Consider the following 25,226-nt stretch of genomic DNA (forward strand, 5'->3'; position numbering starts at 1 on the left):
CAAGATCACAATAACTGCTAGCCATATCAAGATCACATGCACTGGTAGCCATATCAACATCACACTAACTGCTAGCCATATCAAGATCACATGCACTGCTAGCCATATCAAGATCACACTAACTGCTAGCCATATCAAGATCACATGCACTGCTAGCCATATCAATACCACATGCACTGCTAGCCATATCAAGAACACATGCACTGCTAGCCATATCAAGAACACATGCACTGCTAGCCATATCAATACCACATGCACTGCTAGCCATATCAAGAACACATGCACTGCTAGCCATATCAATACCACATGCACTGCTAGCCATATCAATACCACATGCACTGCTAGCCATATCAAGAACACATGCACTGCTAGCCATATCAAGAACACATGCACTGCTAGCCATATTAAGCAGTTACAGTGCCTGTTTAATATGGCTAGCAGTTAGTGTGATCATAATATGGCTAAAGTTAGTTCAATATGTTAACCATATTACAGAGGCACGTTAACTGCTAGCCATATTAAGGAGACTTGGCAAGCACATGGTGTTGAATGCAGTCAGTGTGCACGGTTGATGAGGTTACCATTAATTAAGCACTTTATCTACTTCCCCAGAGTCAGATGAACTCATGAATACTATTTTTATGTCTCTGTATCCAGTATGAAGGAAGCACAATGACTGGAAGTTTATGGTATATACTAGCAGTTCTCAAAGACCTCCAATTATTGCCCTAACGCTAGTTAGCAACTACTTTTAAACTGCATGCAAAGACATAAATGGTTTCAACGAGTTCATCTGACTCTGGGGAAGTAGATAAAGGACTTCATTGGCAACATCCTGAAATAACCCTTTAAAGACCACATCTAGTCACTTTGAACTAATGTCTAATTATCTAGCAATAAATGTTAACGGTTATGGTTCACACCGAAATTAACGTTTGTCTGATGTTCAGACCCCAAAGGTGGTCAAATCTAGAGTTAAGATACGTCCCTGTCCCACACCATCTGTTGTGTAGAACAAGACAGTGTCCCTTTAATGACTCCATTAATACAGTGACTGCTATTGTGCCCACTTGCTTCCCTTTCCTCTCTTAAACCTGTTGTTTTCCTATGCTGTATGTCAGACACACTGGTAGACCTTTGTGTTCATGTGTCTATCCTATTCACAATATAGCAACCATGAGTAGCAGGTTTTTGTTTGGCTTTCCCACTGCTGATGGACGCGGGACTGTTTACCTCAGGAATAAAATGATGTCGGTGGGAAGCAAGAGGTCGGGACAGTAAGAGTTGTGTGTGCGTACACTGTGGTTGTGCTTCTGACACAGAGGCTGCTTTCCCTCTTGACTAGCATCAAGTAGCATTTAGTAGTCCTCACACATACAGAGAGCAAAGATCAAGTTGCATCACTTTTTGCTCACACAACAGCAACATAGACAGGAAGTGACATCTGGAATTACAAATTCTGTTTTACTTGCATTCGTTTTGTGCAAATCTGTTGCTCCACCAGGGCAGAGAGAGCGAGGGATTGGGGGTGAAAGGGTCACATCCTTACGTTGGCTATCTGTGTCAGCATAATCATCACCAGTTGTTTATATGTGGTTCTGATCTAGCTAGTGCAACACAGAAACAACAGCTGGGATAAAGCCCTTTCATAGGGCTAATGCTACGCTAACTGCCTATGCTATATGTCTAATAGAATCAGAACCAGTAGAGTGCAGCAATTAGTAAAGAATTGGAGTGTGACACAAGTGGTGCAGATAGGGACAAATGGGGCCAGTGTAAACGTGTGCAAGAAACCAATTTCCAATCTGCATTGACAGCATGTTCACCAAAGTACTAGAGCTGTACTGCAGGCTAATTCTATATCTAGGCCTTTATTAATTTGTGAATTGTGAGTAAAGCCGGGTGGACACTAAGCGATTTTGGCAGCGATATATTTGAGATCGGTGACAAAATCCCCATATTGTTACCTACTTAGGGCGTGCGGCTGTCACCGACGCTCGTTTACGTCCCAATATTTTCAAATATGTTTGATTTTAAAAATCGGCACAAAATCTGCAATGCTCTTGTAATGTGAGATGTGCAACGACAAGTTTTGAGAACTGCAATCAGCAATTGGCAATGAGAGCTCGTGACGAAATCAGGCGGAAGAGGTGGACGCTAGCTAGCGTAGCATAAAAAAAACATTGCTTCGAAGAGCTGGGAGCACTCCACGGTCTGTGGACACGAGATGGAACGGAGGCTGGTGGAACTTTGGCAAGATCCAAAGTGCCTGTCCGATGTCTCTTCTGAGTTTCACCACAACCGGACTGAAAAAGAAAAGAGCTGGAAAGACATTGCCACTGCTCTTCAACAACCAGGTGAGCAAAATAGCTTGATAACTAGCTAACGTTAGGTTGCTTTCCATTTACATTATTTCCATGCTAAAGGAAGAACAGCCTATCACTATCAGGCATTTCAAATCACTTTGTTATGAATGTAGATAGCGGTTGCTCAACTAAAAGTTTTGCGATTATGCTGTGGGACTTTGTGGAATGGAATTTGATGGTTTAGTATGGTACCCTGCGTCACAAGTTCATTGCTCCAGACCAGCGCAAGGGGAAGTTAGAGCACTGATTATGCTTTTGGGTCACAAGGAACTACAGTCTCTCTTATTTGACAATGAATGGGCGACATACACCAAATAGAAACTAATAATTGTGCATGATTTTAAAATTGAATTTCAATTAACTGAATGGTGAGGATGAAGGTGATTGAATTTAGAACAATAGTGTAAAAATTGCTATTCCTCTGTCCTGCACGCGCACATCCGGAAAAACACTTATTGTTTGTTACTACTCCTCAGTATTACTTACTAAAAACAGTTGTTACACTAAGGTTTTATTCTAAGAGAAACAAAGACTACAATTAGGGTGTGGAAATGTTAGGATTATTTTGCTCTTACTGCAGTCTACTCCTGACCCGACCGGGAGACCCATGAGGCGACGGTAGGCTTTTAAGTTCTCTCCCTCTAAAAATATAAATACAATTATAAAATAACAAACTGGCTTTATTTACAAATTAGTAACAATTTTAGGTCATTTTAGGTTATTTAAAAACAAAAACAGAACAAATACAACAAATATTGTGGTTAAACTCAAATACACTAATTGATAAAATGCTCCTTAGATATTTAGAATCCTCCAATCCTCTAAATGCAAATATTGGCGGAGTCACGACATTGAAAAAAAAAATTGTAGATATACTTTCGGCCTACCGTAGGTGACATGAGTCTCACTAGTGTTGAGTAATGTGCTGTTAAAAGTGGTGTAGGTCTTGTTTATTTTAAAAGCATTCTGAAGTTAGAAGCAATAGGATTTGAAGCAATAGCGTATGGTCCACTGTTTCGAGCTGCTCAGACAAGCACGGGGACTGGTCTTGATAAATCAATGAGATTTTTTTTTGCACTGAATCTCCGTTTGGGTATTGGTTAGACTACAATTAGGGTGTGGAAATGTTATGCTCTTAGTACTGTAGCCTACTCCCGACCGTCATCTTGTATAGCACCATATTTTCGATTCAATCCTAACGGAAACCCTGAGGGTTTCATTTTTTCATTTTTCTTGGAATAGAAACACCATAATATTAATCAAATGAATTAAGCAAAATTTCTTAAAATCAATCCATATACTATGTTCTTACAAAAAAAGCTTTTAAATTCTCTAGTACAGCCAATATTGAAGACTATCAAATGCTTCTCAAAGATGCCCTCTGGTGGTCAAACTAGCACTAACTAGCATTAATGGTAACAGTGGCTGACAATTAAATAACGTCCCATAGAATTCTGTGGCAGCCCGCAAGGTTTGCTGTAGTTTGACGCAACTTTTAAAGGAAGAACCACTGTAGCTACAGGCATTTTAATCACTTTGTTATGGATGTAGCTAGCTACAGGCATTTTAATCACTTTGTTATTGATGTAGATAGCTACAGGCTTTAATGTCACGGTCAAAGCCACTTACCATCGGCCATTTAAATAGTTCAATGAAAATGTTTGTGCCCCAATTGCCCACTCTTCGCCTTGAATTGAGCATGTTTTGCTAAAGCCAAAGCCAAGTTGGAGCAGGAATACCCAGACTGGCTGTGTTTGCTTTTGAAGAATCTAGATACCCCCCAAAAAGATGTGATGCACCACCAAAGTGAGACCAGTGTAAGCATAAACACATTGAGCACATCATGTACTATAACCTTAGGTTATACAACTGTCAATAATATTGTACAACCCATCTAGCATGTAGTCCTACCTGACAGATTGATTGTTGTGAAGTACTTTCATTAAACAAATCAAACAGGATGTAAAAGCACTTGAAGGTCACTGACACTTGTTCTCTCTCTTCCAGCTCGATGTGAGGATAAAGAGAAATGCTGCATGAGACAGAGGATAACTTGGATGACGTCAGAGACATCTGAAATGTCTTTCTCCGCATCACCAACAGCTCTGTTAAGACCTGTGACGTTGACATATGAGCAATTAAGCCTCAATCACGACGTGGTACCCCTATTGAGTGAAGTCCTTCTCCTGGCCCCTCGGAGAATCCATCCACCACCAGCAGGAAGGAGACTGAAAATATGCCTTAGAAGAGACGCAGCAAAGAGAAGCAATCGGAGCAGGACAGCTCCAGAAGCTTGTTTGTTTTAAGCGAATGTCTGAAAAAGTACAGAATATTGGCGACAAGCAGCCTGTTGACACAGAGGTTACATTTGGAAATCAGGTGGCAGCTGAACTAATAAAAGACCCATCAGTCAAAACAGCGGTCAAAAGAAACATTAGGATACTGTTAATGACGCCAAACAATGTGAAGTTAACATTAGACCACCACCACCTTCATATCCACCACCAGCAGCATCTCACACACACAGTACCTGCACAGCCATACCTTAACACCTACTGTACATGCCACCTCAGATTCGTGAGCCTCTAAGTCTTACTAGGATGCATTACAAAGTTGATCCCAGTAACAGTCAGTAAATGCAAGGCCCCATGCTTGTACTTGTTTTTGATAGATTTTTAGGTATATGTTTACAAATAGCCTATACAATTGTTTACAATATGCATTTCTGAGGACAGCCTTTGCAGAGGTACACTTTTCAGGATCAAATGTGAATGGCACTCAGTTTTCAATATGTACTGTACTGTAGAATGGGCCCATAACCAAATCATTTAATTGATTTTGGAACATTTTGAATACCTGTACTTGTTATTGGTTATTTGAGTGATATTAGGACATACTACATGCACTGTATGAAAACATAAATTAGCAGGCTAGCTAGCTGTGTGGATTGGGTTTTATTTACCTCCAACTCTCTCTGCAGTACAGACCATCCAAACTGGCCACGTCTCCCCAACCATGGCCTCACCCAAATTCGCAGTCTTTTCTTCTTGTGTTTCTCCGTGCAAATCCCCGCACACACAACAAGTGTGGCCAGCTGCTGTTCACTGTCTATCTCCATCTTTGTTTTGCCACTGTCTGGCTCGTGACAAACTCTCATTGCGGATTCAAGGGACAGCGTGATTTCAAAAATCCTCACAACCAAATAAATAGCCTGTCTGTGACAGATACTTTTACTTTTATGTGTGCACCACTATGTTGGCAAAACAAAAAACTACAGGAACGATAGTCTTTAATGTGACAGGCTCAGAGATGTTAGGATTTTGAAAGTCGTGTAGTGTCCATCCGGATTAAGTTTCTGAAGGAGGCCTCCCAAAAGTTGTATCTTATTTTCAAATATATCAGACAAAGTACATTTAATTCGATCGGAGATGGAAATACTGGCAGCTCTCTTCTCTAGCTTTCACAAGACCAGAGAGAGAGCCAGAAAAAGTTGCCATCAGTGAGTGGTGCCCATCTTTCCCCTGGAAAATTGCCATCAGTGAGTGGTGCCAATCTTTCCCCTGGCAAGTTGCCATCAGTGAGTGGTGCCCATCTTTCCCCTGGCAAATTGCCATCAGTGAGTGGTGCCAATCTTTCCCCTGGCAAATTGCCATCAGTGAGTGGTGCCAATCTTTCCCCTGGCAAATTGCCATCAGTGAGTGGTGCCCATCTTTCCCCTGGCAAGTTGCCATCAGTGAGTGGTGCCCATCTTTCCCCTGGCAAGTTGCCATCAGTGAGTGGTGCCCATCTTTCCCCTGGCAAGTTGCCATCAGTGAGTGGTGCCCATCTTTCCCCTGGCAAGTTGCCATCAGTGAGTGGTGCCCATCTTTCCCCTGGCAAGTTGCCATCAGTGAGTGGTGCCCATCTTTCCCCTGGCAAGTTGCCATCAGTGAGTGGTGCCCATCTTTCCCCTGGCAAGTTGCCATCAGTGAGTGGTGCCCATCTTTCCCCTGGCAAGTTGCCATCAGTGAGTGGTGCCCATCTTTCCCCTGGCAAGTTGCCATCAGTGAGTGGTGCCCATCTTTCCCCTGGCAAGTTGCCATCAGTGAGTGGTGCCCATCTTTCCCCTGGCAAGTTGCCATCAGTGAGTGGTGCCCATCTTTCCCCTGGCAAGTTGCCATCAGTGAGTGGTGCCCATCTTTCCCCTGGCAAGTTGCCATCAGTGAGTGGTGCCCATCTTTCCCCTGGCAAGTTGCCATCAGTGAGTGGTGCCCTTCTTTCCCCTGGCAAGTTGCCATCAGTGAGTGGTGCCCATCTTTCCCCTGGCAAGTTGCCATCAGTGAGTGGTGCCCATCTTTCCCCTGGCAAGTTTCCATCAGTGAGTGGTGCCCATCTTTCCCCTGGCAAGTTGCCATCAGTGAGTGGTGCCCATCTTTCCCCTGGCAAGTTGCCATCAGTGAGTGAGTGAGTGAAGAGCCCGCACCCACACACAACAGGGGAAGGATATCTGGGACCCCACGGAGCGCAGGGTTCAGCCACTGAAGGAGAAGCAGGGAGCAGAGCAGTCAATTAATGGAGTGATGCATTTGCACATCAAATGGAGCTCTCCCTCTATAATCTCTCTCTGTCACACACTCACACATCTCCACTCCATGCTCATCAAAATATGCAAGGTTAAAGCGACAGAGGAAGACAGAAAAAGGGGGGGGGGGTCAGTGGGTGAATGAGAGTGCAAGATTGAGGAGTTGAGAGTTGCGAGGGCAGTTTTTCACTGAAGAGTCCCTCACTCAAGTCAAAACATAGGTACATGCTACTTCACACAGTATATCACTGGACTCTGTGACCAATGTTTGTACTGACAAGATTAGAGAAGACAAGACAAAACAAAAATAACAATAGCTTGAGCTAAGCCAAGTCAACCTTGTGACAATGTCAATTATGAATCCAATTAGAAACTATTGATTGGAAAGCTAGTACGCTAGGCAAACTCCCAGAAGGCTGGGTTTCAGCAGTAAGGCTGGGAATTGCCAGGGACCTCATGATATGTATTGTATTGCGATTCGATGTTCCAAACATATTTCTCACTACATGTCTGCTGCAGAGACAAGCGGCCAGGTCTCAGTTGTAAATGAGAACTTGTTCTCAACTGGCCTACCTTGTTGAATAAAGGTGGGGGGGGAAAAGACAAGCGAGCACGATAAAATAAGTCATAAAAATGAATGTCCTGTAAGCAACTCGGCTCACTATTTAAAAAGATGGAGAACAAGCTATAGGATGACAAATACCAGTGTTTTTGCACAGCCGAGTGGCGCTAGCTAACACTATCTAGTGTATCTAAGTATCAATATAATATCATCCAAAATAATATTGAGATGTAACTACATGGATTTTCCCCTCTATCATTAGTTATCATCCCAGTGTAATGGTACTTTGAGTGAGGTGAGATAACTGGTGTTCTGTCCCAGCTTCCACTGCTACTCCTCCCCGTTTTTCATTGATCCATTGACATTCAAGTGATAACTGTCTCATCTGGAGTGTGTGAGACTGTGTGTTTCCTGCATACGTGGATGAATGTTTAAACAGACTAAATATGCTGAGAAGGCACACCCAGGGCTTGAAATTAAGGGTGTCCCGTCGGACGATAAAAAAAAGTGTCTGGGACAGTTCATAACAGACGCTGGGACAGTTGTGGGACGATAGGCCAGAAAAATATAAAAAGCATTCAACAGTGGTTTCATACAAAATATATATTATATATATATTTTTTTTGTGCATCCAACCCGGAAGCCAGCCGCACCAATGCACCGGAGGAAACACCGTGCACCTGGCCACCTTGGTTAGCGCACATAGCGCCCATCCCGCCACAGGAGTTGCTGGTGCGCGATGAGACAAGGACACCCCTACCGACCAAGCCCTCCCTAACCCGGGCAACGCTAGGCCAATTGTGCGTCGCCCCACGGACCTCCCAGTCGCGGCCGGTTACGACAGAGCCTGGGCGCAAACCCAGGGACTCTGATGGCACAGCTGGCGCTGCAGTACAGCGCCCTTAACCACTGCGCCACCCGGGAGGCCCTCATACAAAATATTTTAACAAAGATTTGGCTGATGAAACAGATCACAACATTTAGCTTAAAAGTTGATAAACTACGAATTATTCACATTACAAGCGCAGTAGTGTGTTCACTCATCTCAGCCATACACCTGAATGTTCCAAAATGCTATCTTAGAAAGAGGAAATATCTAAAGATGCAACCGTAGGTTTGTGCCTTACTGCCTTTGGACAGTAGAAGGAATAATGCTGGTTTCAATGGCATATCATGAAAGCTTTTTTTCTATAGTCACATTTTAGCTGTAGGCTATTAAAAGCAAGGTATGCTAGGCTATGTATAATGTCCAGGTTTCAAACAATTATATGGCTGGCCAGGCATCACATATGTAATTATTTAGGAAATGGAAAGGTATAATATTAGAATATCATTCCAATGTTGGACAAACAGGCCTATTAAAATGCACATTTGACTGTCTCCCAGCCTGTCTGCGGCCCGCCGGACCAGAGCTGATGTCTCTGACCTGAACGCACATTGTAAAATGTGCAAAGAATTTCTGCCTCGCGCTGGAACACTGCCTGGCTGGGGGCTGTGTGTGCGCACGTGAAGATCTGAGTGGCAGAATCATTTTTAGAAGCGCTGCACACAGGCATAAAAGTCTGTTAAATTTACTTGAAAACGGAGGTCTACCGAAATTTGACTTTGTCCTTGTGTTCCTTGGCTATTTACACTGCTCAAAAAAATAAAGGGAACACTTAAACAACACAATGTAACTCCAAGTCAATCACACTTCTGTAAAATCAAACTGTCCACTTAGGAAGCAACACTGATTGACAATAAATTTCACATGCTATTATGCAAATGGAATAGACAACAGGTGGAAATTATAGGCAATTAGCTAGACACCCCCAATAAAGGAGTGGTTCTGCAGTTGGTGACAATAGACCACTTCTCAGTTCCTATGCTTCCTGGCTGATGTTTTGGTCATCAGTGGTGGTTTTGAATGCTGGCGGTGCTTTCACTCTAGTGGTAGCATGAGATGGAGTCTACAACCCACACAAGTGGCTCAGGTAGTGCAGCTCATCCAGGATGGCACATCAATGCGAGCTGTGGCAAGAAGGTTTGCTGTGTCTGTCAGCGTAGTGTCCAGAGCATGGAGGCACTACCAGGAGACAGGCCAGTACATCAGGAGACGTGGAGGAGGCCGTAGGAGGGCAACAACCCAGCAGCAGGACCGCTACCTCCGCCTTTGTGCAAGGAGGAGCAGGAGGAGCACTGCCAGAGCCCTGCAAAATGACCTCCAGCTGGCCACAAATGTGCATGTGTCTGCTCAAACGGTCAGAAACAGACTCCATGAGGGTGGTATGAGGGCCCTACGTCCACAGGTGGGGGTTGTGCTTACAGCACAACACCTTGCAGGACATTTGGCATTTGCCAGAGAACACCAAGATTGGCAAATTCGCCACTGGCGCCCTGTGCGCTTCACAGATGAAAGCAGGTTCACACTGAGCACGTGACAGACGTGACAGAGTCTGGAGACGCCATGGAGGACGTTCTGCTGCCTGCAACATCCTCCAGCATGACCGGTTTGGCGGTAGGTCAGTCGTGGTGTGGGGTGGCATTTCTTTGGGGGGCCGCACAGCCCTCCATGTGCTCGCCAGAGGTAGCCTGACTGCCATTAGGTACCGAGATGAGATCCTCAGACCCCTTGTGAGACCATATGCTGGTGCGGTTGGCCCTGGGTTCCTCCTAATGCAAGACAATGCTAGACCTCATGTGGCTGGAGTGTGTCAGCAGTTCCTGCAAGAGGATGGCATTGATGCTATGGACTGGCCCGCCCGTTCCCCAGACCTGAATCCAATTGAACACATCTGGGACATCATGTCTCACTCCATCCACCGTGGAGGAGGCCGTAGGAGGGCAACAACCCAGCAGCAGGACCGCTACCAGCAGGAAGAGCACTGCCGTGTCTGTCAGACTGTCCAGGAGTTGGAGGATGCTTTAGTCCAGGTCTGGGAGGAGATCCCTCAGGAGACCATCCGCCACCTCATCAGGAGCATGCCCAGGCGGTTGTAGGGAGGTCATACAGGCACGTGGAGGCCACACACACTACTGAGCCTCATTTTGACTTGTTTTAAGGACATTACATCAAAGTTGAATCACCTGCAGTGTGGTTTTCCACTTTAATTTTGAGTGTGATTCCAAATCCAGACCTGCATGAGTTGATGCATTTGATTTCCATTTATAATTTTTGTGTGATTTAGTTGTCAGCACATTCGACTATGTAAAGAAAAAAGTATTTATTATATTGCATTCATTCAGATCCAGGATGTGTTATTTTAGTGTTCCCTTTATTTTTTTGAGCAGTGTACATTGTTTCGTTCACAAGCTAAGTTGTTTTTCAAGGTTTGAGTTTCAACTGCTAGGTAAGAGAAGCAACACCATACTATTCAATCTCACAGGCACAAACATGACTCGAGTCACATTACCACCGTAAAATTCCGCCCTTAAAGGGGCAGGTGACATTTGTCTTATCTGCGATAAAATAAAAAAATAAATTAAACAATACCACATTACTTCTTACTAGTAATACATGTATTATTTCAGAAACATTACAAAGCATGCCATCTGTTTTTTGTTTTGTTGTTGCAATTTTAGCAACAACAAAAATTGTGCTGGTAAAATGTGAGTGGCTGCTTGATTTTTTTTATCTACCTACTACAGCGGAAACACACACACCTTATTTATTGTATATTATTGTGTTATGTTGTTTAATGGGGAAGCTGGTGGTGGAATATAATGTCTCCAACTTAACCTCTAGTGACACCCCATCCCGTCAACGGGAACATTGTCATCATCTGACACTAATTAGCATAATGCAACGGACATAAATATTACTCGAAAATATTCCTATTCATGAAAATCACAAGTGAAATATATTGAGAAACAGCTTAGCCTTTTGTTAATCAAAATATGCTTTACAGCCAAAGCTAGACAAGCATTTGTGTAAGTTTATCGATAGCCTAGCATAGCATTTTGTTCAGCTAGCAGCAGGTAACTTGGCCACGGAAATCAGAAAAGCAATCAAATTAAATCGTTTACCTTTGATGAGCTTCGGATGTTTTCACTCACGAGACTCCCAGTTAGATAGCAAATTTTCTTTTTTTCCAAAAATATTATTTTTGTAGGTGAAATAGCTCGGTTTGTTCTTCACGTTTGGCTGAGAAATCGCCCGGAAATTGCAGTCACGAAAATGGTGAAAAATATTCCAAATTAGCTCCATAATATCGACAGAAACATGGCAGACGTTGTTTATAATCAATCCTCAAGGTGTTTTTCAAATATCTATTCGATAATATATCCATCGGGACAATTCGTTTTTCAATAGGACCAATTGGAGTAATGGCTACCTCTGTATTTTACACAAGAATCTCTCTGGGAGCATCAGGTGATCACTTGCGCAATGTAGCCGCCTACGGGTATTCTTCAACATAAATGCGTAAAACTACGTCACAATGCTGTAGACAACTTCGGGAATATGGAGAAAGAGTAATCTGGTCGATAGCCCATTCACTGCTCAATAGGGACACATGGGGCACTTCCGGAATGGATTTTTCTCAGGCTTTTGCCTGCAACATCAGTTCTGTTACACTCACAGACAATATTTTTACAGTTTTGGAAACTTTAGAGTGTTTTCTATGCTAAGCTGTCAATTATATGCATATTCTAGCATCTTGTCCTGACAAAATATCCCATTTACTACGGGAACGTTTTTTTTTCCAAAAGTGAAAATACTGCCCCCTAGTCACAAAAGGTTAAGTTTATTCAGTAACCAGTTCACAATAACATTGTTCTCTCAGATATATTACATGTGGTTAGCATTTTCAATTAATACATTATAAATAATGTAATGGATGTTTGTTTTCATTAAGGTGCAAAAAAATGAATTTTCTTAAAGTAAGTTCATGTAAGACTATCTGTCTCAGAAATATACTAATTACTTTACAAGCACTGCAAATGACCTAGACCCATGTTGGCATATCAAAACTTAAAAATAACAAGTACTTTAATTTTGGGAAGGTTCAAGTTCAATTTGAGACAGTTGAAATTGCACTTCGGGACATTACCAGGGAAAAAGTTAGTTGCGAGCCCTGGGCACACCCATCCCTCAACCTAACAAGGTTCTGCAGATAGTTCATTTGAGGTTAACAGACACTAAAATCCCCGAACACTGCCTTACTGTAAGAAAACAACACTAGTCTACACAATCTCTACTGAGCCCAAAGCTATAGGCTACATCATTTTTAATTTGTTTCTAATGAAACTGGAAATAGTGCAGAGGAAAAGGTTAAATCATTGGACTTTGAGAAAGTGTACCGCACTCTAGCAGTAAATTCATTACATCTCTGGGGGGTACAAAGAAAGCAAGCACAAAAATAACAAGCTTCCTCACTCCCCAGTCTACCTCACACAATTTAACATGTTCTCTAGCTTCAGTGTCAAACCAGCTGCAGAGAATTGCTGTCTGTGCTTATTCAAAGCCCCCCTCACTGCTTTGAAACACTACCCAATTCAACGAGGGACAAAACAGACCGTCTGGCTATGCAGTACAGTTTCATTACATATGTCAAAATAGTGACATCGTAGTGATATCACCTAAACTGACATAAGGGTGTGGGGGTTTGGAGAAAGGAAGTACATTATTGGGCTTATGTCAGCAACCTTATGCTATACAAGCTATAGCACGTAGATTCTTAAACTTGATCAAGGAAAATATGACGGATCTTGTTACCAATTATTACCGTGATAGCTTTAAAGAATAGATGATGATTGTTATTATTTGGATAAAGTATAGTATGTAGACATATATCCCGCTATAGTCATAATCACTACGCCATCTTTTTGACTCAAAATTGTGTGTGTGTACATAGAGCGCGAGGGTTGCAGACAGATACTCAGCACTTCAACTAGAAAGTATACAATAGGAGAAAGACAAGAGCTGTGTTTGAAAACTCATACTAAGCACACAAACCATACTATTGTGATGTAAATTGAGTATGTAGTATGCTTATTGGTCATAGTATGGATATAGTTAGTAGACAATTGCAAGTGATTAAACCCTTTCAATAAAAATCAAAAAACTATTTAGTTACGAATTGAACTTTAATAAAATGAGTTGACCATTCACATGGGATGATATCACTGAACAAAAAAAGGTAATATTGAATGATCCCCAATGATTCATCCATGCTGTTACATTGCACAACCTTCAATGTTATGTCATAATTATGTAAAAGTCTGGCAAATTACGTTTTTTGTTAGGAAGAAATGGTCTTCACACAGTTCGCAATGAGCCAGGCGGCCCAAACTGCTGCATGTACCCTGACTTTGCTTGCACAGAACGCAAGAGAAGTGACAATTTCCCTTGTTAAAATAAATTCATGTTAGCAGGCAATATTAACTAAATATGCAGGTTTAAAAAAATATACTTGTGTACTGATTTTAAGAAAGGTATTGATGTTTATGGTTAGGTACATTGATGAAACGATAGTTCTTTGTTCGCGAATGTGCTCGTTAAATCATCACCCATTTGGTGAAGTAGGCTGTGATTCGATAAATTAACATGCACCGCATTGATTATTTGCAACGCAGGACAAGCTAGTTAAACTAGTAATATCAACCATGTGTAGTTAACTAGTGATTGTTAAGATTGATTGTTTTTATAAGGTCAGTTTAATGCTAGCTAGCTACTTACCTTGGCTCCTTGCTGCACTCGCGTAACAGGTGGTCAGCCTGCCACGCAGTCTCCTCGTGGAGTGCAATGTAATAGGCGTCCAAAAACGTAGAGGCCCGATTGTTATGAAAACTTGAAATCAGCCCTAATTAATCATCCATGCCAATTAATTGGTCAATCGCTAATGTTCACCTCTTGAACATCAGACTGAGGCCTCATCTTCACTGTCACATTCCAACCTTTTTGAGGATGGCTCATTGTCAGGCTCAAAAAGCCTCCAATTTGCCCGGATGGCCACCAATTTTTCAACCCTTGTATTGGTCAGCTTGTTGCGTGCTTTAGTGTGTGTGTTCCCAAACAAGGACCAATTGCGCTCTGAGGCGGTTGATGTTGGTGGGATTTGGTGGATGATGGAGGCAGCAGGGGAAAGAGCCTCAGATCCACAAAGTCCCGTCCACCAGGTGGCTGATGAGATATGTTGGCACGACTGCCATATTGCATCTCCATCCCAAACCCCTTGCTTAGAAGTGTACTTCGCCAGACTGCCAAGAACCTTGCCCTCATCCAGGCCATGGTGGCAAGAGATGGTAGTGATGACACCATAGCCTTGTTGATCTCTGCACCAGACAGGATGCTCTTGCCAGCATACTTGGGGTCCAACATGTGCGCTGCGACGTGTATGGGCTTCAGGCAGAAGTCTTCAAGCTTTGTGATGTATTTCAGAACTGCAGTTTCCTCTGCTTGGAACAACAGTGAAGTGGGCAGGGCAATATGGATTTGTTTCTTCTTACATCTGCAAGCAGAGTCTGAACATCAGACAGTATGGAATTGTTCCCTTCAATCCGTGCAATGGCTATTGCTATAGGTTTTAAGAGTTTCAGGCTGCTTACCTCTCTCTCCCAATATACATCATCCAGGAGGATCCTCTTGATGGGGCTGTCTATATCGGCAAACTGTGATAATGGCCATTTCTTGGAGAGATTCTTTCCCCTCCCGGAGACTGTCAAACATAATGACAACACCACCCCAACGGGTATTGCTGGGCAGCTAAAATGTGGTGCTCTTATTCTTCTCATTTTGCTTGGTGATTGCTGCTATAACTTGATGACCCTTCACATACCTAACCATTGACTTGGCTGTCTTGTAGAGAGTATCCATTGTTTTCAGTGCCATGATGTGAGGGTAGGACTCTCAGTTAGGAGTTCTCTCATTTGTGTCTCTTGCTAACTAGCAGAGTTCAACAGAGTTCAAGTGAAGACCAAGCAAATCAGAGAAGCAGACTCATCTCTGATGGGTGGTCGAGTGTTCGTGGGCAAGGAAAAATAAAGCATGTCTGGTTGGATAAAGCATGTCTGCTTGGAGGGTGTATGCTGGGCGAAGAACATTCAGAAGTCTCTTCCAACACACATTGCCTGTGAGCATCAGAGGGGAACCAGTTGCATACACAGCTCGAGCAAGACATTCATCAGCATTTATCCGGCTACGTTACTCCATTGAGTCAAAAACACTTCTGATTCCAGGAGGACCATGAGCTGTTGCTATCGATAAGGTGTCTGATTCCTCATTTTCACGTCGAATAGAAGTAGAGGGACAGAGGTTGCTTGTTGTGAGCGCTGCAGGAACTTTATGAACTTGGCCAGATGATTTCTGAAATCTTTGTTGAATTCTTCACATATGATTTGGCACAGTATTTGCAAATGTACACAGCTTTTCCTTCTATATTAGCTGCAGTGAAATGTCTCCACACAATTTTCCTGTAAAGATTTTTTTTTTTAAAGAGTAAAAAAATTAATACAATTCCATTTATAGAGAAATAGTTAAGCAGTTAGATTAAACAACTCCTTTGTAATTTAAATGTTTTAAAATCAAACATGCATAGAAACAGGTGGATTAACACTCAGTTAGCAGGCTCAAGCAAGCGAAAACCCACATGGTAGCAAAAACTAACTAGCAGAAATTATTAACAAGTTGGAATGATTTAAACACAAAAAATCATGTATGTCATATAGAGCTGGGCAATACAACGATATATATCACGCGACGATAGAAAACTTTGTGTATTTCATTGTGTCGCAAATCACACTCTTTACGGCAATATATTTTTTGTCAATGAACGAGACACAGAGCACAGAGACCGTACCTTAAAGAGGGGCTACTTCGGTCGCATGGACATGGTTTGGGTATGAAAAGTCTGACATGGACCAGAAAACCGCCCACCACAAAATATGTTGCAGGCCGGTCCCGACAACAGGCTTAACTTCATTGGGATAGAGGGCAGCATTTTCACTTTTGGATGAAAAGCGTGCCCAGAGTAAACTGCCTCCTACTCGGTCCCAGATGCTAATATATGCATATTATTAGTAGTATTGGATAGAAAACACTCTGACATTTCTAAAACAGTTTGAATGATGGTCGGAGTATAACAGAACTCATATGGCAGGCAAAAACCTGAGAAAAAATCAGAACAGGAAGTGGGAAATCTGAGGTTTGTAGTTTTTCAACTCAGCCCCTATTGAAGATAGTGGGATATTGGTTGTTGCACTTCTTAAGGCTTCCACTAGATGACAACCGTCTTTAGAACATTGTTTGATGCTTCTACTATGAAGGGAGGCTGAATGAGTCAGAGGTCTGCCAGCAGCCACGAGCTCAGTCACGCGCATTCACATGAGAGGTAGCTCCCGTTCCATTGCTTTTCTACAGACAATGGAATTCTCCGGTTGGAACATTGTTGAACATTTATGATAAAAACATCCTAAAGATTGAATCTATACATCGTTTGATATGTTTCTACGACCAGTAATATAACTTCTTGGAATTTTCTTCTGACCTTTCTCCTGGAAGTTGCGCGTTTCGATGTGTTTACCAAACACCCTAACAAAAGGAGGTATATGGACATACATTATTAACTTTATCGAACAAATCAAACATTTATTGTGGAACTGGGATTCCTGGGAGTGCATTCTGATGAAGATGAATAATGCTATTGCTGGTGAATATTTATAATGCTATTTCTGACTAATGTTGACTGCGCAACATGGCGGATATTTATTTTGGCTGGTTTGGGCTCTGAGCTCCGTACTCAGATTATTGCATGGTATGTTTTTTTCCGTAAAGTTTTTTTGAACAGCGGTTGCATTAAGGAGAAGTTTATCTAAAGTTCCATGCATAACACTTGTATTTTCAACAACATTTATAATGAGTATTTCTGTAAATTGCTGTGGCTCTCTGCAAAAACTGGTGTTTTGGAACTACTGAACATAACACGCCAATGTAAAATGAGATTTTTGGATATAAATATGCACTTTATTGAACAAAACATACATGTATTGTGTAACATGAAGTCATAGGAGTGTCATCTGATGAAGATCATCAAAGGTTAGTGATTAATTGTATCTCTGTGCTTTTTGTGACTCCTCTCTTTGGCTGGAAAATGGCTGGGTTTTTCTGTGACTTGGTGGTGACCTAACATAATCGTTTGTGGAGCTTTCACTGTAAAGCATTTTTGAAATCAGAAACTGGCTGGATTAACGAGACTGTTATCTTTAAAATGGTGCCTAATACTTATATGTTTGAGAAATTTGATTTATGAGATTTCTGTTGATTTGTATTTGGCGCCCTGCAATTTCATTGGCTGTTGGCAAGGGGTTCCGCTAGCGGAACGGGGTTCCAGGACAGGTTAAAGAAAATTCCCTGCCTTAACTTCCCATGGAAAATGTCCGGGAAAATTCAGACCCTTTGAAACCCTACTCTGGATAACATGAAAACAACCTAACCAGCTCTGCTAGGGTGAGAAAATGTGTCAGTTAGGAGTTCTCTCATTTGTGTCTGGAAGCTTGCAAGATGGCCAGTAAGCTTGGGTGCTTGACTGCCGTTGTTTAGTCAGAACACTCTGATCAACCCTATAAACTCTACTCCTCTGGGAACACACTTCCAGTGTGCACTCTGAATGCTCAGAGCGAAACGCTCTGAATTTATGTACGAACAATCTGACAACTCTCTGAATTTACGAACGCCCAGAGCGCATTCTGGCACTCCAGATTGAATTACGAACACACCCGAAATCTTAAGAGATATAGCTAGTAATTTGTTATGCTAACAAGTTAGCAAGAGGTCACATAGCAACAGCATCAATTTCCGGTAGATAGGTGAAGCGCTAGTACGTTCAACTGAAAGAATGTTCACAAAATACTAAAATAATAGTATATACACTGATTAAGTATGTAATATACAGTATGTTAGTAAGGGTATTTGAACACTAACACAATAACTCTGATCAAGTGATAGCATGTCTCCATGCATGTCTGCATAAGTGTGTGTGTGTGTGTGTACAGTTGAAGGTTTCTCTCACTCCCTCCCCATATCTATCTCCCCTCCATATGAGTAGTGAGAAAGATCCCACCGCGGCCACTAAAATACCCACCAAAAATACTAAACCCATAAACTTACAATACATGACCAAAAGTACGTGGACACGTGCTCGTCGAACATCTCATTCCAAAATCATGGGCATTAATATGGAGTTGGTCCCCCCGAATGCTGCAATAGCAGCCTCCACACTTCTGGGATGGCTTTCCACTCGATGTTGGAACATTGCTGCAGGGAATTGCTTCCATTCAGCCACAAGAGCATTAGTGAGGTCAGGCACTGATGTTGGGCTCGCAGTCGACATTCCAATTCATCCTAGAGGTATTAGATTGGGTAGAGGTCAAGGCTCTGTGCAGGCCAGTCAAGTTCTTCCACACCGATCTCAACAAACCATTTCTGTATGGACTTTGCGATGTGTATGGGGGCATTGTCATGCTGAAACAGGAAAGGTCATTCACCAAACTGTAGCCACAAAGTTGGAAGCACAGAATCGTCTAGAATGTCAATGCATGCTGTAGAGTTAAGATTGCCATTCACTAGAACTAACGGGCCTAGAACGTACAATTAAAAACAGCCCCAGACCAATATTCCTCCTCCACCAAACTGTTCTCCTGGCATCTGCCAAACTCAGTCTGTCAGAATGCCAGATGGTGAAGCGTGATTCATCACTCCAGAGAACACTGCTCCAGAATCCAATGGCGGCAAGCTTTACACCACTCTAGCCGACGCTTGGCATTGTGCACGGTGATCTTAGGCTTGTGAGCGGCTGCTCGGCCATGGAAACCCATTTCATGAAGCTCCAGACGAACAGTTCTTGTGCTGTCGTTGCTTCCAGGGGCAGTTTGGAACTTAGTGAGTAGTGAGTGTTGCAACCAAGGACAGACAATTTTTACACGCTGTGCGCTTCAGCACTTGGCTCTCCTGTTCCGTGAGCTTGTGTGGCCTACTACTTCACGGCTGAGCCGTTGTTGCTCCTAGACATTTCCACTTCACAATGACAACACAGAGTTGACCGGAGAAAAGGTGGCATCGCTGGAAAGGTGGCATCCTAAGACGGTGCCACGTTGACAGTCACTGGGCTCGCTAATAAGGCCGTTCTACTGTCAATGTTTGTCTATGGAGATTTCTTTGCTCGATTTTGTACACCTGTCAGCAACTGGTGTGTCTTAAAATAGCCCGAATCCACATACTTCTGTATATATAGAGTATCTGGAGATGGGGTGTAGATTTGTTTCAATCTTCCCCAAAATAACTTATATTTCCGGCTTAAAACCCCTACATAACACCTGTCTAGCTTCCAAAAAGCCCTAAAGCCACAGGGTGTTCTGATAGCTGGATCAGGCCATAATTAAAGTTTGAGTCAGCTGTCTCTCTCTCAGTTGTCATCCTTCCCCTGCCCACACACACACACACACACACAAAACCCTCTTTGCCATAAGAACGCTCCCGGTGAGCTTCGTGCAGACAGCTAAACTAACTACGGTGCCAAGTTTCCTCCCTTCCTCTCCTCCTGTCTTTTCTGTCTGAGGCGGCTGGGCATAGTTGTCAAAATTCCTTGTTACTCGCCTAAATGAACACCCAAGCTTTCTTGTTCCTTAAATTATAACACTTCTGAAACTAGTTCAGTTTTCTGGAGTTCATACTTTGTCTGAACCGAGGCCAAGTTCTGACTGCACTGTCTATTCCTAAGGGCAAAAAAAGAGGTGGGCCTCTTCAATGAGCTCAAACTGATTGTCATGCCGTTGGAATAGAGTGAATAACTTCATTGAAATGTCACTGTGCAAGTTTGATAGGCATACAGTACCAGTCAAAAGTTGTCACCTACTCATTCAAGGGTTTTTCTTTATTTTTGCTATTTTCTACACTGTATAATTATAGTGAAGACATCAAAACTGTGAAATAACACATATGGAATCATTTAATAACAAAAATGTGTTTAAAAAAATCTAAATATATTTAAGATTTGATATTCTTCAAATATCCACTCTTTGCCTTGATGACAGCTTTGCACACTTCTGGCATTCTAAAATCAAATGAAAGTTTATTTGTCACATGTGCCAAATATAAAACGGTGTAGACCTTACAGTGAAATGCTTACTTACAGGCCCTCACCAACAGAGCAAATTTCAAGTATAGAATTGGTTTTAGGTGAACAATAGATAAGAAATAAAAACAGTAAAAAGACAGTGAAAACTTCTCTCAACCAGTTTCACCTGGAACGCTTTTCCAACAGTCTTGAAGGAGTTCCCTCATATGCTGAGCACTTGTTGGCTGCTTTTCCTTCACTCTGCAGTCCGACTCATCCCAAACCATCTCAATTGGGTTGAGGTCGGGTGATTGTGAAGGCCAGGTCATCTGATGCAGCACTCCATCACTCTCCTTGTTCAAAAAGCCCTTACACAGCCTGGAGGTGTGTTGGGTCATTGTCCTAGTGAAAAACAAATGACAGTCCCACTGAGCGCAAACCAGATGGGCTGGCGTATCGCTGCAGAATGCTGTGGTAGCCATGCTGGTTAAGTGTGCCTTGAATTCTAAATACATCACAGATCGTGTCACTAGCAAAGCACCCCCACACGATAACACCTCCTCCTCCATGCTTTACGGTGGGAAATACACATGCGGAGATCATCCGTTCACCCACAACACATCTAACAAAGACACGGCAGTTGGTACCAAATATCTCGAATTGACTGAAGAACAAAGGACAGATTTCCACCGGTCTAATGTCCATTGCTCGTGTTTTTTGGCCTAAGCAAGTCGCCACTTGTTATTGGTGTCCTTTAGTAGTGGTTTCTTTGCAGCAATTCAACCATGAAGGCCTGATTCACGCAGTCTCTCCTGAACAGTTGATGTTGAGTTGTGTGTTACTTGAACTCTGTGAAGCATTTATTTGGGCAGTAGTCTAAGGTGCAGTTAACTCTACTGAACTTATCCTCTGCAGTAGAGGTAACTCTGGGTCTTCAATTCCTGTAGCGGTCCTCATGAGAGCCCGTTTCATCATAGCGCTTGATGGTTTTTGTGACTGCACTTGAAGAAACTTTCAAAGTTCTTGAAATGTTCCGGATTGACTGACCATGTCTTAAAGTAATGATGGACTGTCATTTCTCTTTGCTTATTTGAGCTGTTCTTGCCATAATATGGACTTGGTCTATTACCAAATAGGGCTATCTTCTATATAGCACACCTACCTTGTCACAACACAACTGATTGGCTCAAACGCATTAAGATGGAAAGAAATTCCACAAATTAACTTTTAATAAGGCACACCTGTTAATTGAAATTCATTCCAGGTGACTACCTCACGAAGCTGGTTAAGAGAATGCTATGAGCGTGCAACGATGTCATCAAGGCAATGGGTGGCTACTACATGATTGTGTTATTTCATATTTTGTCTACACTATTATTCTACAATGTAGAACATTGTAAAAATAATGAAAAATCCTTGAATGAGTAGGTGTTCTAAAACTTTTGAGAGAGCGAGAATATATATATTTTTTTAATGGCACAGGAGGGGACTTATCCATTGCGCAGACCGCAGTGATGGCACAACAGTCTCACCCACCAGTAGTACTTTTACCATTAATTCCAATCATTTCTAATCAACTATGTTTGTTTGGTTACGGTAATTTCTGTTAATGTATTCAATATATTATTTTTACAGTCTTTTACTGTTCTCATTGTCAGATTGGACACGTTTGTTTCAGACCGCATCACCTAGGCTACACTTGTGAGGAACAAGTTGAAGTTTATTTCATTCCATTTACGAGTTGTCAATTTATTAATTGTCTTTTATTTGTAGTGCTCCTGTCAGTGTTGAGTAAGAACGCGCACCTGATTATGCATAGAAGTAGGCCTAGGCTACATGGCCTGCACGCAAATATAGGCCTATAAAATGTGCCCATTTGGGGATCTGTTAGCATGCTAGACTTTACTCACCACCACTGTGGAGCTTCTCAAAATAATTTTTTTCCTCACCTCAAACAGCAAGTAAACAAAGTATGTTTTTACATCCACTGGGAATGAAAATAGTTCCTCAATGTAGCTGATGTGAAATTGGGGGGGGGGATGTCATGCTCTGATCCGGTGGAAACTTCATAAAATAGGCCTACCTGATTACTTCTTATCACTTGCACAAATAGCCTACAGATCACTGGCTCAGGAAACTCTGAGGGCCCAGAATATTTTATACAATGTTGCTAGTGCAAGCTTCAGCCTAGACCCAAATAATAGTTGATACGATGTTTCAAGTTCCTTGCAGACAGGCCATGCAAAACCAGTTTATTTGATTGATAGGATATTTATTTTTATCCGGATATTTTCTACCTGCAGGCTGCAATGTTTTTATTTGTTTCCTTTGTGTAGGCTATTGTTACACAGTTAGCAATGGCAATTGAAGTTACTTTTATTAACCATATGAAATTATTGAGATATGAAGACTTTTTTATAAATGAAACTGTTCCACGAAAATGTGCATACGAATATCATAACCAGCACGCAGATCGATAGAAATTATTAGATGAATTGGCACTCCAAACAGAAAAGGTTGCCGACCCCTGGTGTAGCCTATTACCTACCTGCAACTTCGGGAGCGTAACAGCAGAATCTGCCAAGGCAAACAGCAGCGGGAAGAAGAGGTTGGGAAATAGTTTTTTATTATTGATCTGGTTAGGTTCTCTCTGGCTCCCTCGAGTCATTTGTGTGTCTTAATTATTTATTCATAGTGTGCTTAAAGCATCAGACAAGCTAAGAAGAATACATATCGTTGATTTGATACACGGTTAAAAACGTTGACCAATCAATTGTTCGAAAGAACAGATTACTCTGGGTCCCCAAGATGTTTTAGTCAGGCACAGCCCTACTCTACACAACTGAAGTCAGAAGTTGACATACATTTAGGTTGGAGTCATTAAAACTCATTTTTCAACCACTCCACAGATTTCTTGTTAACAAACTATAGTTTTGGCAAGTCGGTTATGACATCTACTTTGTGCATGACACAAGTCATTTTTACAACAATTGTTTACAGACAGATTATTTCACTTATAATTCACGGTATCACAATTCCAGTGGGTCAGAAGTTTACATACACTAAGTTGACTGTGCCTTTACCTTTTTATGGCTGGGGGGCAGTATTGAGTAGCTTGGATGAATAAGGTGCCTAGTAAACGGCCTGCTCCTCAGTCTCAGTTTCTAATATATGCATTGTATTATTAGTATTGGAAATAAAACACTAACGTTTCTAAAACTGTTTGAATGATGTTTGTGAGTATAACAGAACTCATATGGCAGACAAAATCCTGAGTTGAAATCAATATCTGAGCTTTGGATATATTCACCAGAGTCACCAATGAAATGCCCTTGAGATATGAATGATGTTGCACTGCCTAGGGGTTCCACTAGATGTCAACCATCAATATAAATCATAATGAGACTTCTATGATGTTGTGGGACTGAATGATAGCAGAATCAGTCAGGTGTCTGGCAGTCAGCCATTTTCTGATCATGTTTATTCCTCATGGTAGTCACTTGCTCACGAAGGAGGAGAACTCCGATTGGAACTTTATTGAAGCTATATGTTAAAAACATCCTAATGATTGATTCTGTACTTAGTTTGAAATGTTTCTTCGAACGGGAATATCACTTTTTGAAGTTTTTGTCCGATATAACGCTGACCAGAATTTGCGTTTGGATATGTATACCAAACGTGCTAACAAAAGAAGGTATTTGGACATAAATAACAGACATTTTCAAACAAAACAAACATTTATTGTGGACCTGGGATTCCTGTAGTGCTACCTGATATAGATCATCAAAGGTAAGGGAATATTTATCATGTAATTTCTTGTTTTTGTTGATGCCATCTTTGCTGCTGTGGTGTTTTTACTTCTGAGCGCTGCATGGGTTTCTTTTTCCGTAAGTTTAAAAAGAAATCTGACACAGTGGTTGCATTAAGGAGAGGTATATCTATAATTCCATGTGTATAACCTGTATTATCATCTACATTTATGATGAGTATTTCTGTTGAATGATGTGGCTATGCAAAATCACTGGATGTTTTTGGAACTAGTGAATGTAGTGCGCCAAAGTAAACTCAGATTTTCTAATATAAATATGAACTTTATCAAAAGAAACATGCATGTATTGTGTAACATGAAGTCATATGAGTGTCATCTGATAAAGATTATCAAAAGGTTAGTGATTAATTTTCTCTCTATTTGTGCCTTTTCTCTCTCTCTCTTTGGCTGGTAAAATTGGCTGTGTATTTTAGTGAGTTGTTGGTGACCTAACAATCGTTTGTGGTGCTTTCCCCGTAAATCCTGTTTGAAATCGGACACTGTGGTGGGATTAACAACAATACTACCTTGAAAACGATATAAAATACATGTACGTTTAAGGAATTTTAATTATGAGATTTCTGTTCTTTTGAAAATGGCACCCTGTACTTTCAATGGATGTTGTTATATCGCTCCCGGTAACAGGATCTCAGCCATAAAAAGTTAAATAGTTTGGAAAATTTCAGAAAATTATGTCATGGCTTTAGAAGCTTCTGGTAGGCTAGCTGACATCATTTGAGTCAATTGGAGGTGTACCTGTGGATGTATTTCAAGGCCTACCTTCAAGAATCAGTGCCTCTTTTCTTGGGAAAGAGGCATCATGGGAAAATCAAAAGAAATCAGCCCTTATAAAAAAGAATGATAGACCTCCATAAGTCTGGTTCATCCTTGGGAGCAATTT

The 25,226-nt window shown here is 41.8% G+C and overlaps 1 long non-coding RNA gene and 1 pseudogene across 1 annotated transcript; one reads left to right on the plus strand and one right to left on the minus strand.

The window, feature by feature from the left end:
- LOC109891379 (plexin-A1-like) overlaps window positions 1-25,226 on the minus strand; it is a 370,611-nt pseudogene that overhangs the window by 326,557 nt on the left and 18,828 nt on the right.
- Window positions 1,125-5,303, plus strand: LOC116374232 (uncharacterized). Its single transcript, XR_004210101.1, has 2 exons — window positions 1,125-2,357; window positions 4,374-5,303. It is a non-coding gene; the product is annotated as an uncharacterized LOC116374232 (long non-coding RNA).

Source organism: Oncorhynchus kisutch, linkage group LG5, assembly GCF_002021735.2.
Source record: "Oncorhynchus kisutch isolate 150728-3 linkage group LG5, Okis_V2, whole genome shotgun sequence".
Lineage (NCBI taxonomy): Eukaryota > Metazoa > Chordata > Actinopteri > Salmoniformes > Salmonidae > Oncorhynchus > Oncorhynchus kisutch.